This window comes from Diprion similis, chromosome 14 (genome assembly GCF_021155765.1).
Source record: "Diprion similis isolate iyDipSimi1 chromosome 14, iyDipSimi1.1, whole genome shotgun sequence".
Lineage (NCBI taxonomy): Eukaryota > Metazoa > Arthropoda > Insecta > Hymenoptera > Diprionidae > Diprion > Diprion similis.
The window spans coordinates 13,917,774-13,930,352 of NC_060118.1; the positions used below are offsets into that span (position 1 = coordinate 13,917,774).

General features: G+C 46.0%; 1 protein-coding gene and 1 non-coding gene across 3 annotated transcripts in view; one reads left to right on the forward strand and one right to left on the reverse strand.

Moving 5' to 3' along the window:
* Positions 1-441: 441 nt before the first annotated feature.
* Positions 442-513, reverse strand: Trnam-cau. Its single transcript has one exon. It is a non-coding gene; the product is annotated as a tRNA-Met (tRNA).
* A 3,769-nt stretch (positions 514-4,282) lies between these two features.
* The window catches only part of LOC124414962 (uncharacterized protein CG43427), a 59,004-nt gene continuing 50,707 nt past the window's right edge, over positions 4,283-12,579 (forward strand). For both annotated transcript variants that reach the window (XM_046896157.1, XM_046896160.1), the window contains exon 1: positions 4,283-4,808. The gene's annotated coding sequence lies outside the window, so the exon portion shown is untranslated. The remainder of the gene's footprint in view (positions 4,809-12,579) is intronic.

A 12,579-nucleotide genomic window follows, 5' to 3' on the forward strand; every position in this document is an offset into this window, starting at 1 on the left:
GGACGTGCCTGCCTATGCGGGATATACGAGAGCCGAGTCCTCGGCTTACGGGACTCCAGGAAGGCACCCACCCGGGGTGGATTTTTGCATTGCAAATTCGTCTTGCCGGAGTAATTTCAGCCGTCTGGCGGACATCGGCTTCGGCAATAAACGCCTGCCGCAGCGCGACGTTTTATTTCGCTTTCGTACGCACGTCGAGTGTGCCTGTAATACACGCGTCAGTGCCGGTAGGGTTATACTTGATTAGTGGTTACGTCGGTGATGCGCAAGATGTTCGGCAAACGGTGTTATTAACGAGGGTTTCCACCAACGTCCTCGTCCTCCTTGTTGTCATTATGTCACTCCGTGCGGGCGGGACCGGGATTTATTGCTAATTAAGTCGGAGCTGAGAAGATATGATTCGGGCGAAACAGGAAGAAGAGACGAAAAAAAAATTAACGTTAGCAGAGCGTGGTTTCGATCCACGGACCTCTGGGTTATGGGCCCAGCACGCTTCCACTGCGCCACTCTGCTCTTGTAGGGGTTGCGACGGTAAATGGATCGAGTCGTGAACCTAGAATCTTCCCCTTCCTAAGTTCCTACCCTGCGGTTCAAACCCGCCAGAGCGCTTTTATTCCGTTCGGTTGCATAATTGCGGGCTATTTTCGAGCAGGTATTTAGCGCTTGATCACTCTTTGGCGCCTAATTAAAGATAGTCGAGTCGAGTCGAAAGTCATGTAGCGCAGATCGGATCCCTAATGCGCAAATCGGTGTCCGCGCGCACCACGCGACTACCTAACCGATCTATTTCGACCCACGCGTTTCTCTCCACGGAGTGCGTATTGTAATCATCTCTTAGCTCGGCTCTTACTCCCCTTGTTCTACGAGCCGATTCTGTACGGGTACCGTTGTCGGCACGCCCATCGGGAACCGATGGAAAATTCGCGATTACATACCGTACGTATGATTCAGTAGTTCGCCAAGCATCCGCCCACGAGTCGAAGTTGCAGCTGCTATTTTTGACCGCATCGATGATTGTGCATCTGCTCATGAAACTCGGAAGAAGTGAATAACCGTTGCACGCGGAATGTAAATTTCGTCCGATGGACAAAAATTGTTCGACGTCGACAAGCCAGTCATGGCAAGAACTGTGCGAACCTCGGACGTTGAATAATTCCAAATGCAATTTAGCAACACTCTTCCGGAATGGAAATCATTCCGCGTCTGTTTTACGTGCGTAAGCTTTTGTGTAACACTCGACGAGATTAATTCACTTGCTCGTTTCGTTTGTGTGACCACCTCGTAAAAGTTTTAAACTTCATTGCTTCAGCTATTTATACAAACCAATTTCACTTTCCTCCCCTATCGGTGTAACACGCCTTGCGAATGTCAACCAAAACACGACCAACACGTACAAGATCACTTTTTCCGATTAGCCTCCGTGAACTTTCTTCAAATACCGACTTTACACTCGCTCTTATTTATGCAGCGTACAATTCTTTGCATTCTCATTCTATGCAGCCGCATTATATGAGTGCGAGCGATAGAAAGTCTCAATTTTATATTCAAAGGAATTTTTGTTAGAGATGTCCGACGCGGGTATACCGAACTTGCATTTTCACCTTCCAAGGTTCCGAAAAACCAGGAAAACAGACAGGAATTCGGAGGTCTGGCTATTTTCGGAAATTTGACTAGGTGTATATCGTAGCCAGCCGTCGATGCTTCCTAATGGATCCGTTGTCATTTACTTTCATTTGCAGCAGTCTGTCAGGTTGACGAACCGCGGCAGGGAGTTTCGCAAGCTCAAGGTCAATCAACGGCAATCAGGGTTAATCCGCCTTGTGTCGGTGTAACGCTGGCTGGAATCGAGTTAAATTCAATTTGCCATTGATTCGCCACCATGTTCGGAGACTGCAAAAGTAACAGCTATAGATATATGAAAATGTCCATTGAGATGAATCAGTGCGAGTGGAAAGTAGCTGATGTGAAGTAAATAAAATAATTAATATGTACCAACCGCAGGCATCCTCGAACGACAATTCGAAATCATTATCAGCGTAATCGTAGCATGGAGGCCGTGATTCTTTTTGGTGAACATCAATGTCTGGCCGATAAAGTGATAGCCGGCTACCTCGTTGCGTAGGCAGCAAGACACTAGAACCGGTTGCAGGAATGAGATTTGAGAACAAAAACATGGAGGTGGCGGTGATCGATCGGATACGAGAACGCCGCGGCTGAGGGACCGGGACGGCGATGCGATGCAAGGACGGCCTGGCAACAAAGAAACGGGCCTGCAGGACCTACGGGGCCAGATGCGGGGTCCCCGCAGCCTCTTCCTGGTTGTAATTTCGGGCCCGAGGAATGCCGAACTCTCGGATAATTTCGGGCGCATCTGGCCCTCCCTCCCTGCCGCCCCACTCGACCCTCGGCCTCGACCCGGCACAAAATCTTTCTCTTCGGCCGGATTAACCACCTCGGGCAACGAACGCCTGTCCCTGCGGAGCGTATAGCACGCCTGCCTGTGTAGGTAGGGATATTCATCCTTGCTGCGCCTCTAAGGTTATACAGGGTGGCGCCTTTCGAGGGACGACGCATCCCTTCGAGGATCCGGGATTTTTCATTTCAATAAAATGCCTTCATCGCAGATTTGTACGCCCGACTATTGCATCGAGTAGATCAATTAGGGCCAACAATTTGGATTCTTGCATGGAAAGGGCTTTTCGGTATTAGGAGCCGGCCATTTTTCACTCGCGTTCGCCGGCCCAATTTCGAATGCGTAATTTTCCCTTCCAGGTAACGATCAAAATTCCGTTTAGCTGTACCGCTGCACCCAGCGGAGCTCTGAAATACGAGGGACGCTCATCGTGGATGAAATCTCCTTCATCGTGGCTAAAGATAACGATCCGCGATGCATTCCCTTGCATATCCATCAATTCTCCAGCCCCCCCCCCCCCCCCCCGGCGTCTTCTTTATTCATTCTTATTTTATCTCGTGTAGATAATCGCCGACTCGAAACGACGCATCGATCCTTCGGCAGCACGAAAAAGAAGAAGAAGAAGAAGAAGAAGGAAAAGACGGTAGCTCTCGCAGTCTGCAGAGCTCGTTTCTTCTAAACCTCGGACCGCTATCCGGACCTATCGCGAGTAAAAAAGTATTAATTGCTTTTCTACGGGAAGAATTAGGCCCAACCGCAGGCTTCTTGACGGCTTTGAATTATTCATAATTTTTACCAGTCAAGCCTCGAGGCAGCCTGGTAGGAAACGACTAAGTATTATTCTTATTCGTGGGTATCGCCATCGTCGTCGTGTTCGCGTTACTGTTACTCCAATTACCTGCCTGAATCCTGCCGAGCTACTGAATTACGGAAGTGGATGCAGAGAAAGAAGAAAATAAAATCATTTACAGCAATAATGGCGATGTAACTGACGCCTCGAAATTCTCGAATAGTCACTATTAGCTACTGCTAGCTATGGCTCAATGCAGCCTGGGCGATTAGCCTCGAACAAGGGATTCTATTCTCGTGCTCATGTTGTATACACCACATGTTTGCCACTGATTGTGAGTGTGTTTGCTGCAACTACACGTGGGGATACGAGCCGTACGTACCGCGCACGTGCGTCGGCTTACGCATCTTCGAAACGCTACAAATTACGTGTTATTTATTAGAATCATACCGGAGTCGCGCTCCTCTTTGACGGCGGGAGAATTTTTCCGCCCCTAAGAAACTACAAAGAGAGACTTTACGTAGTAGGCTACGAATAGACTATATCTACCAGACACTCTGCATTTTGACAGGAAACCATTTCAAGTCGGAAAAACCACTTACGAGATTCATCACTGCCTCGCGTACAAGGTATACGATACATATATTGATCTAAAACAGAAGCTCGCTACTGAAAATCAGTTGCGAAGCGGAGAAATCGACTTCGAGAGACCCTACAGATAACAGGGCGCAGGAAAAAGATAAAGTCAACTCGTGTAGGTGCGTCGTCGAACAAGCATCAAATTTCAGGTGTCGTCTCGTACTTGATCGACAGGAAGCTACGAACCTACGAACTCACCCATGCCTAGAAGGAACACGAAGGGCCAGGGTGAAGGACGAAGGTGTGTGAGTGAAGGGAGAGGCGTGGGTGCAGTAGCTGTAAACATATATAGCAGCAGTGGTTGTAGTAGTGGATACGGGTAGTGTGGGTTCGCCACGGCTAAGAGTAGTAGTGGATGGATGCGAGGTGGGGCGAGACGCGGCCTCGACGCCGAGGAAGGAAGGGGAGTCCGTCTCCGTCGGATTCTGCCCCCGGGCTCCTCGTCGTCAGTCCCTCGCCGAAAGCCGGCTCGGTCGCGCGCCTCTCGTGCCTCTCCTCAACGCAGAGAGAAGACGGCTGTAGATTATTCCCAGTAAGCAGATACCTAAGCAGATAAGCCATGGACCAAGTTTAACGGGACGAGTTTATCGGTTGCTCTCCCCCCACATTCAAATTGCCTACTACGAAAGTGCGCCGATCGTTACGTTACGTTACGTTACGTTAGGTTACGTTGTTGTTGCAATTGCCTCCGGAAGCCAGTGATCGATTTTCCGACGTCGGCACACGTCGAAGGCCGACGTCCTCAGTGCACCCCTCAGCCCTCGCACCTCCATCCCTCCACCCTCGGTACTCGCTGTTCACAAATTGGTGGTTTCTCGCTGCGCTACGTGGTGCGCGTTTCCGCATGCAATCCACAGTTATATATTGTATTGGTGCAGGACTTTCCGGATCTCCGCTCGAGCAAGCTTCGCTTCTTCCGGATTCATTGGATTACACGGAAGCCCCCGGAGGGAGTGAGTCTCCAAGGTAAGAACCCTTCCATTCGCAATTGTATAATGTATAAGACGGTAAACTCGCCTGCTTACCTCACCACGGTCCGTTCCTCGTCAGCGGCCTACACCCACCCATACCTGATGCTCGCTACGCGGCTTAGAATATCCTAGACGGTTTAAAATGGCGACCATGCAGCGTTCCTAGATACACGCGCATCACGCGTCCTCTCTCCAACGGCACGGGTCTCTGCACGATAGGGAAATTCTTTGGAACTCGAAAGCATACAGTCTCGGGACATTTGGAAGGTGTTCGAAAATGGTCGTTTCTTTGGAAAACAATCACGAGCAATCAGACAATCTCATCGATCTTAATCTCATATCTAATTGGATTACCAGCCTCAAGGTATAATACACGCAAGTCCGTTTCATTGTCAGCCAGTTTGACTGATCGATCGAACATTCGGTACCCAGGTGGTGTTTGAACTTTGAAACTTGTCTTTTGGTATCCTTGCGCAACCGGAAGGTCAGCATGGTAGCGGAGATTCCGCGTGCGCGAATTACTGCATCGTGTATGCATTGTAATGTATACTCGCGGGTCTTGCGCAACGCTTTCAGCCTCTTCTCGGTACCTTATTGCTTACGTGGTTCATCTTCACACTGGTGTCATTTTTCGCATATGCATGAATCGCGACGTCCTCGCTAACGTGATCAACAATTATACACCGCGTGGCCTGCGAGTCTCTTACTAGCTAATCGACTCATTTTCTCCTCGCCTTCTCCTTTTCTGCCCCTGCCGAGATCACCTAGTCTTGTCCTCAGCAGCCTTAACTACGAAGAACAAGAGAGGCTGAGTAGTTTGTACGGTCAGAAAAATAAACAGTTTCTGTCAAATTTGAGGCATTGGCTCCTTAAATTCTAACCTGAGTTATCTAGTAGGCTGATCTTTGCTGTTGAACTGTCCGTAATATTTGCTGGAAATGATGGGGCATAATAATTACGGACGAGGGTGTATCGTAATTGATTTTCTTTTACGAGATCCAAGCTAGTGATATTAGGATAACGAAACATTGAACAGAACAAGTCACATAGATGACGTTGAAGGAGCTGAATCTTAAAAATATGAGCATATCTTGCTTTGTTATACGGTCTACTGAACTGCAGACAACTCTAAATTTGCGGAGTAACGGTTTTCCTCAACACGAATCTTTGTTACAACAAACTTACTCGCTTCAACGTGATTTTCTTCCGATCTTTAACTGCCGAGGGTAATTCGAACCAGACCCCTTAAACTGCGAAAAAGACGCTGCTCCTCATAAAATTCCTGGCTAAGTAAGAAGTATCGGTTTATGTGCCTACCTGCTCGACTAATTGTTTGTTCATGCCAATCTATTTACAAATGTTCTATTTGCATAACGCACAGCGGGTTGTTGGCCTGTTAGCTTTCGGTCTGACTACCTGAAGTGGGAGAACTAAAAAGAGACAAATTTGCCAAAGGGGAATACAATTACGTGTATCGTCCTGATGGGTCATCACGCTCTGTATTTTTATTTTTTTTTTATTTTTTATTTTTGTTTGCCCCGCGTCAACGTTGCGCTAATTCCGGACGTACCCGCTGATGGTGCCGCGGATACTTATTATAGGTACACTTATGCATCACGCTTCTAAGTATAGGAGGTAGGGTTAGGTGTGCGTGTCGTGGCTTCTGCAATTGCGCGACGACGACTGTTTTGAAACAATCCTGGTTTCCGAAGTGACTCAGAATACGTTTGGCAGCGTCACTCGTGCTGACTAAACTGAAAATAGAATAAACCGAGAGTTATAAGATTCTCCTCGACAATTTAAGCCCTGGTTCTAAGATATCGCCGGAAATGGAGCCACGTTGTTTCAAGATGGATAAATATCTCACCGCTGTATTTATTAACACCCCCTGTATTGCCCTCACGCTCGCCCAACTTTTACCAAAGTCCGACGAACGACTTTTTATTCGTCAGATTTTTAGTGTCACGAGCGCCGGCCTTTAGATTCTCTGGCTCAGTGATCTATACGGTATGTGTCAAGTCTTTTTTTCGCTGTTTCGGATTTCTACTGTTATGCATACAGGTATATGTATGTTCTTACTTCGCCAACTTTTTGTCGCGGTATAATTACGAAATAGCTTCAATATATGTATACACATCCAGCATAATTATCTAATGCTTGTCGTCCTACCAGATACGTGTCTTTCTAATTAAATATTCAATCATTCGGGTGAATTAAATTATTTACTCTGTTAGACGTTTATATCTTTCCAGAAATACTAGATAGTCTCGCGTAAATTCGATTTATTAACAGCGCTAACTACCTACTTGACAACTAATCCTAGATCATTTTTAACGATTCAAAATAAAAAGAAATTTCGCTAACTTCTTCATTTTATTTCTCGGCATTTTGTGTGTTTCTTGTCCACGAAGTGTTAAAAATTACCGAATCATGAATGGTAGGTAGGTAATATCGCGTCGAGTGCACTGAACCTGTGTCTTAACCCAAATCAGAGTTACATGTGAAAACGCGGCGAAGAAGTGGAAGAAAAAAAAGAAAATTACTATTTCAACAGCTCTCGTATTCGTTCCAAACTAATATCCGACTGAGAGGATATTTCGTATGAACAATTGATTTCCTAACGACAGCACGCCGTGCTGTGTATATCGTCAACTTGACAATCCGACCTACCTCAAACGAGATTTGAATGCGACCAAAATGGTCTCTGCGCAATATTCGGTTGCTCAGGGAACCCGCTTCATTCATTGAAGTCGATTTCTTGCGAGATGCTTTTGTTGCGTCCGCTGACGAGGAGTTTTGGAGTAAGCATTACCTTACGGTAATCGCAGTTTCGCGGCTTAGCGAAGCAAGTACCTACGTATAACGAAACGAGGAAGAACTACAGTCGTGATTTAAACTTTTTTCACTATCCTAACTGCTTCACAGTCACGCGGGCGTAAATAATTGATATTAAACGGTGCTGCGAAAGAAAGTTGATTCGACGGACTACACTGCAAGGAGAAACGATTTTTAAATTCATTTCAGTTTTTTCATCGGGGTGTGCGAGCCGCGGAAGAGAAATGCGACAGTCACAGTTCGTCTTCCCGCAGACTAGTTGCCCATTGTGTCCTCCGGGGTCTCGTTGAAATACACAAAAGGCGGTGTCCAGCTGCATGGACGTGTCGGGTTTCGCGAGGATCCACTTCCGGTCTGCACCGAGTTTCCCCTCTTTTCATGAATACAGGTATAAAACGTACACCCGACGTGCTCACGCGGTTCCACTTGTTGAAAAGAAAAAAAAAATCACGCCCGACTGAAACGAGCTTTCATAGAAATGTCCCTCTTTCCTCCGTATAATTTGGCGTTTAAGACAGAGAGCATCGAAAAGGTAGCAGAGCACGCGATGATTCCGGCACGCGGAGCTCTCGCCCAGGTAGGATGGATATGTACCGTTGCCGAGTGCGTGTCCATGCGTAACCGGTCGTCGAAGCCGAGTCGCGTACCGGAGTGCCGTTAGGGCGTCCCCAAGTCCCCGGGGGACCTAGGGCCCCGCGAAAATATTCCCCCTCCTCCCTGAAGCGGCACTCGGTGGGTCCAAAAACAAGGGAGAGGAGGAAAAGGAAGAGCTAAAGAGCTCCCTGATCAAGAGACGGGAGAATTAAGAGAGGTAAAAATAAATTTCACTCGTTTTTCTGGTCTTCCTGTATAATACCTACGCAAAACCTGAGAACCACGTGTGCGTCACGCCGTTACGAGTACCGTGATGACCGCTCGTCGATATTACCTCGCGTTCGTTCTCTGACAATGAGAGAAAAAAATTTCCGACCATTTTGAGAGAGTGGATTCTTCCCTTCGGCGGGGATGAATTACGATCGTCGTTATCATTGGCTAAAGTGAAAGTATGTCTTGTATTCCGTCCATGCTGTGAGTTGGGACATAGGAAGAATCCCTGTGCCATGGGTTACTTTATAGGAATAAAGTGTAGTGCGATGAACACATAGGTAACACCGAATCAGTTCGGTACCGCTGGTATCCTTGATTTTCTATACCGTGCGAGATGAATTTTTTCTTTTCGTCTTTGACACAGTTCCGACTCGTATGTTATACGTAGATACGGCGAGCACCTACCTACTTAGGTTTTATTTATCGCAGCAACTTCCGCTGCTTCCCTATAACCGTATCACAGCGTCTTTACGAGATCTCGGTGCAGGGTGAAAGTATAACGTCGCTGATGCTCAAGCGTCGATATCGATGTAAATTTAGAAAGCAATTCAAGATACATGCACATGTACGTCGTAATATAGGGTATAACGCATTCACGATTTTGCTCCGTTTCATTATCCGTGAACGATCGATCGATAATTTATGCAATGAAAACAATCCGGAATGTCGGTCAGGAAAATTTTTCTCTGTGCATCTGATCGTCGGCGTTGTTGTTTTAACATTCGTCTTCATGAAATATTGTAAATTGAACCGACAACGAGTGGAATTCTTCGTTTCATTTTCATTCAACATCGAGTACTGCAGTCATTTCCTGTTCCGTTTCTCGTAACTAAGCATCCTGGGTTACACCCTTCGATTCCAAGTCAAGGATAAGCGATTAACGATCTTACTTGCGTGCTTAATGTTCAGTGAATCTGGCCAGGCATAAGCTTCTCGGATAATTAAGATCGTGCATTCAGACTTACGAGCAGAGGCGCCACCCGCCTCGGGTTATATAATCCCATTGTCTTTCAGGCGCCGGAATTACGATGCCTGGCGGATAAAATTTGGTAAATTTACCTATTTCCCATTCCGGCTCTTCGTAAGGCGAACTTACGCCACGTTACTTGAAGCGTGAAAGTCGAATGGCTGCGGTGGAGCGAAGGAGTCAGCGTTTCGCAATAATCCTGCGGTTGATAGCTAAAAACGTTATTCTTATCTCCCCCGGTGAATGTAAAGCCATGGCAATCCGCGCGATGGCGAATCGATACGTCCGCGTTTAAAAATTAATTATCTCGATTTTTCTCATGTTCATTTTATTATTCGACGAGTTTCGTCCCGACGTAAGAGTCGCTCGGCACTCTCGGCGTGGGCGAGGCTCGAGTTTATTATATACGACCGAGTGCCGTTGCGTCATGGCCGCCCAGCAGAGTGTGAGAGACCCAAGCTTTCCTTGATTAGATCCAACGACCACAATTATGCGAGTCTGTGTAAGTGGGTCTCAGGCAATGCGATGCGGCTAGGTCCTAGTCCCAGTCCTCCGCAACTAGACATCGTAAATCTGGCAACCTTACCGACTCCCGACAATCCATACAATGACCTACCTCAACTGCCATCCACCCACTCGGGGGTGAACGGACGGCAGATTTCATTTCCATCGAGATATCGACGATGACTCACTTTTGGCGTGTTGGAAAATATTGCCTCTGACATTTTTATTTCTCTCCGACGTTTATTTCTACCTATTATTACACGTTTAATAATCGGCGAAAACGGGGAAAAAAGTGTGCGCACACATATATCGTGTGTAAATAATCTGAAAGTTATGAAGCTGCGTCACGTCGCACAAGCGAATCGTGAGACGGAGACAAATTACGACTAATTGTATGCTAATCGTTTACGACTCTTATTAGCGAGACTGTTTTCGTCGGGACTTTATATTCAGGTTACCGCAGCGTTCGTGTACCAAGCGATTCCAATGGGAACATATTATTTACTCGTATTAGGACGTTTATTTTTCACAGTTTGGACTCAACTGACAGTGAGACACTCACAGTCAGTATTACAATGTGTTTTCATGCTGTGCGTATAGTACTATACCTATGTATGCAGTGGTCTTTGCACAACACATTTACCTATTATTCACATTCTGGAAACGTTTGGGACCCTCAGGGTACGGTCACGCGGGATAGTACTTTTCCGTGCAGGGAATCTGCAGGCACAGATCACAAAGAATTATATTAAAAAAATGTGAATCTTATCGAAGGCATCGCAAGTTTCCTGTTTAACCAGAAGAGAAGAAACATTATTTTTCGTTTGTCATTCAGGCGTTGCAAGTAATTAGACACCAGTTCGCGTATGTGTCTTCTCTTCTGTGTATTCTTATATACATACAATGTATGTATATGTCATGAAAAATTCAACTCGATACTTGGACGAGACGCACCTGAGTTTACCCAATGAATTGTTTGAATACAAATGAACGTGTTTCGGGGTTCCAACCGGCTTATTTCTCAGTTTTCATTGTCCCTCTCCCAAAATTTTCCTCTCCCTCTCTCTTTCTACACCCATTGGCACGTAGACGCTCGGTTTACTGTTCAATTCTGGCCGGAAATGCGGCGTTTCACAACCCTCGCTCATACACGAAACCTCGCCTTCTCTACTAAATCCAACAGCAGAGAGAAGGCTTGCCATCGGACGGGAAACAGACGGTGAGCAGATGGACTCCTCGTGTCTCTCGTCTTTTCTAACTTCCCGCAGCAGGCGCAACGAATGGTGTGCAATATACCGGCCCTGTTGTCGCCGAGTAAGCGAAATAATAATTATTCCAACTCAACCGCCCAAAATCTGGTGACAGCTGCTGCAATTATCTCTGCTGACAACTGTGCATATACGTGTAATGGTCATTCTTTGTCCATTCACGTGCTTGGCTACAGAAACTGTTTTCATTCGAAAAACGCGCTGGCTTGTACAAACGGAGAGTTAATCAACACCGCACGAATGTTTGGAGTAAAATTATATCTTGGGAAAACTGGGCGTCATGGTCAGTCGTTATAGCAGCCAGCCTGCCATGTGATCCCGACATTCTAGAGGCGTGTATTCCGATTCGCGTTACGTAATTAGAAAGATAATCTTCTGACGCGCGACAGAGTATTTTGACGTTTTGTTTTCCCGATTTTATCACTTTCCTTCGCTCTCCCGTTTCTTTCAATCTCCTCCGCGACTTCCTCGCTTTCTAAACCATATTTGGCTTAACACACTCCGGCCTCTCTCTCTCTCTCTCTCTCTCTCTCTCTCTCTTTCTCTCTCTCGATTCGGATTTATCTAGGCTACCCGTAAATAGTGCGATATTCCATATACGCATCCGTAATAAATACGTGGCCTGTGTGATGCATGTATGCTACTCATACGTAGACGGACGTAACGCACACTCGTAACGCGGTATGCAATATTACGTGGCCGACGGCTATATTAATAATAATAATAATAACAATAACAATAACGACAACAACAATAATTCCTAATAACAATAATAGCGATGGTTCGAACAACGCTCCGCACATCGTCACGAACGGAATGGCCTCGAAGAGTAGGAACAGTGTTTATTATTTTTCTGATTTTCTCACATTGTTGAACATACATCGAGGAGGACTGTTTTTATACTCTGCTGTAGTTGCAAGTTCTTGTTTAACTTGATTCGTTTGGCATTATGAGTAGAACAAATAAAAAAAAATATAAAATTATCGACATTGCAGTGTTTCGATGGATGCAAATTTCGGAGCATGGGCGCGGTAGTTATTTCGAATGCGTAGGTGATTCGATAATAATAAAACTTGATTGAGTAGTCGCTGGTTTTTATTACAACCACCTTCTAGTATTAAAAATTAAATCCGCAACGACGGTCAAGCGGTATAATTTGCTAGTGTTAATGTTTATTCTTTATCTTAATCATTTTTATTTCACAAGTCAAGTTGATACGCAGACACGTGTGTGTGTGTCTGTTTCCAGTTATTTGAACAGGCAACCCATACTCGGACATAATTACACGCACGTAATAAAGACTCGGGTATAAATTATTATAACCC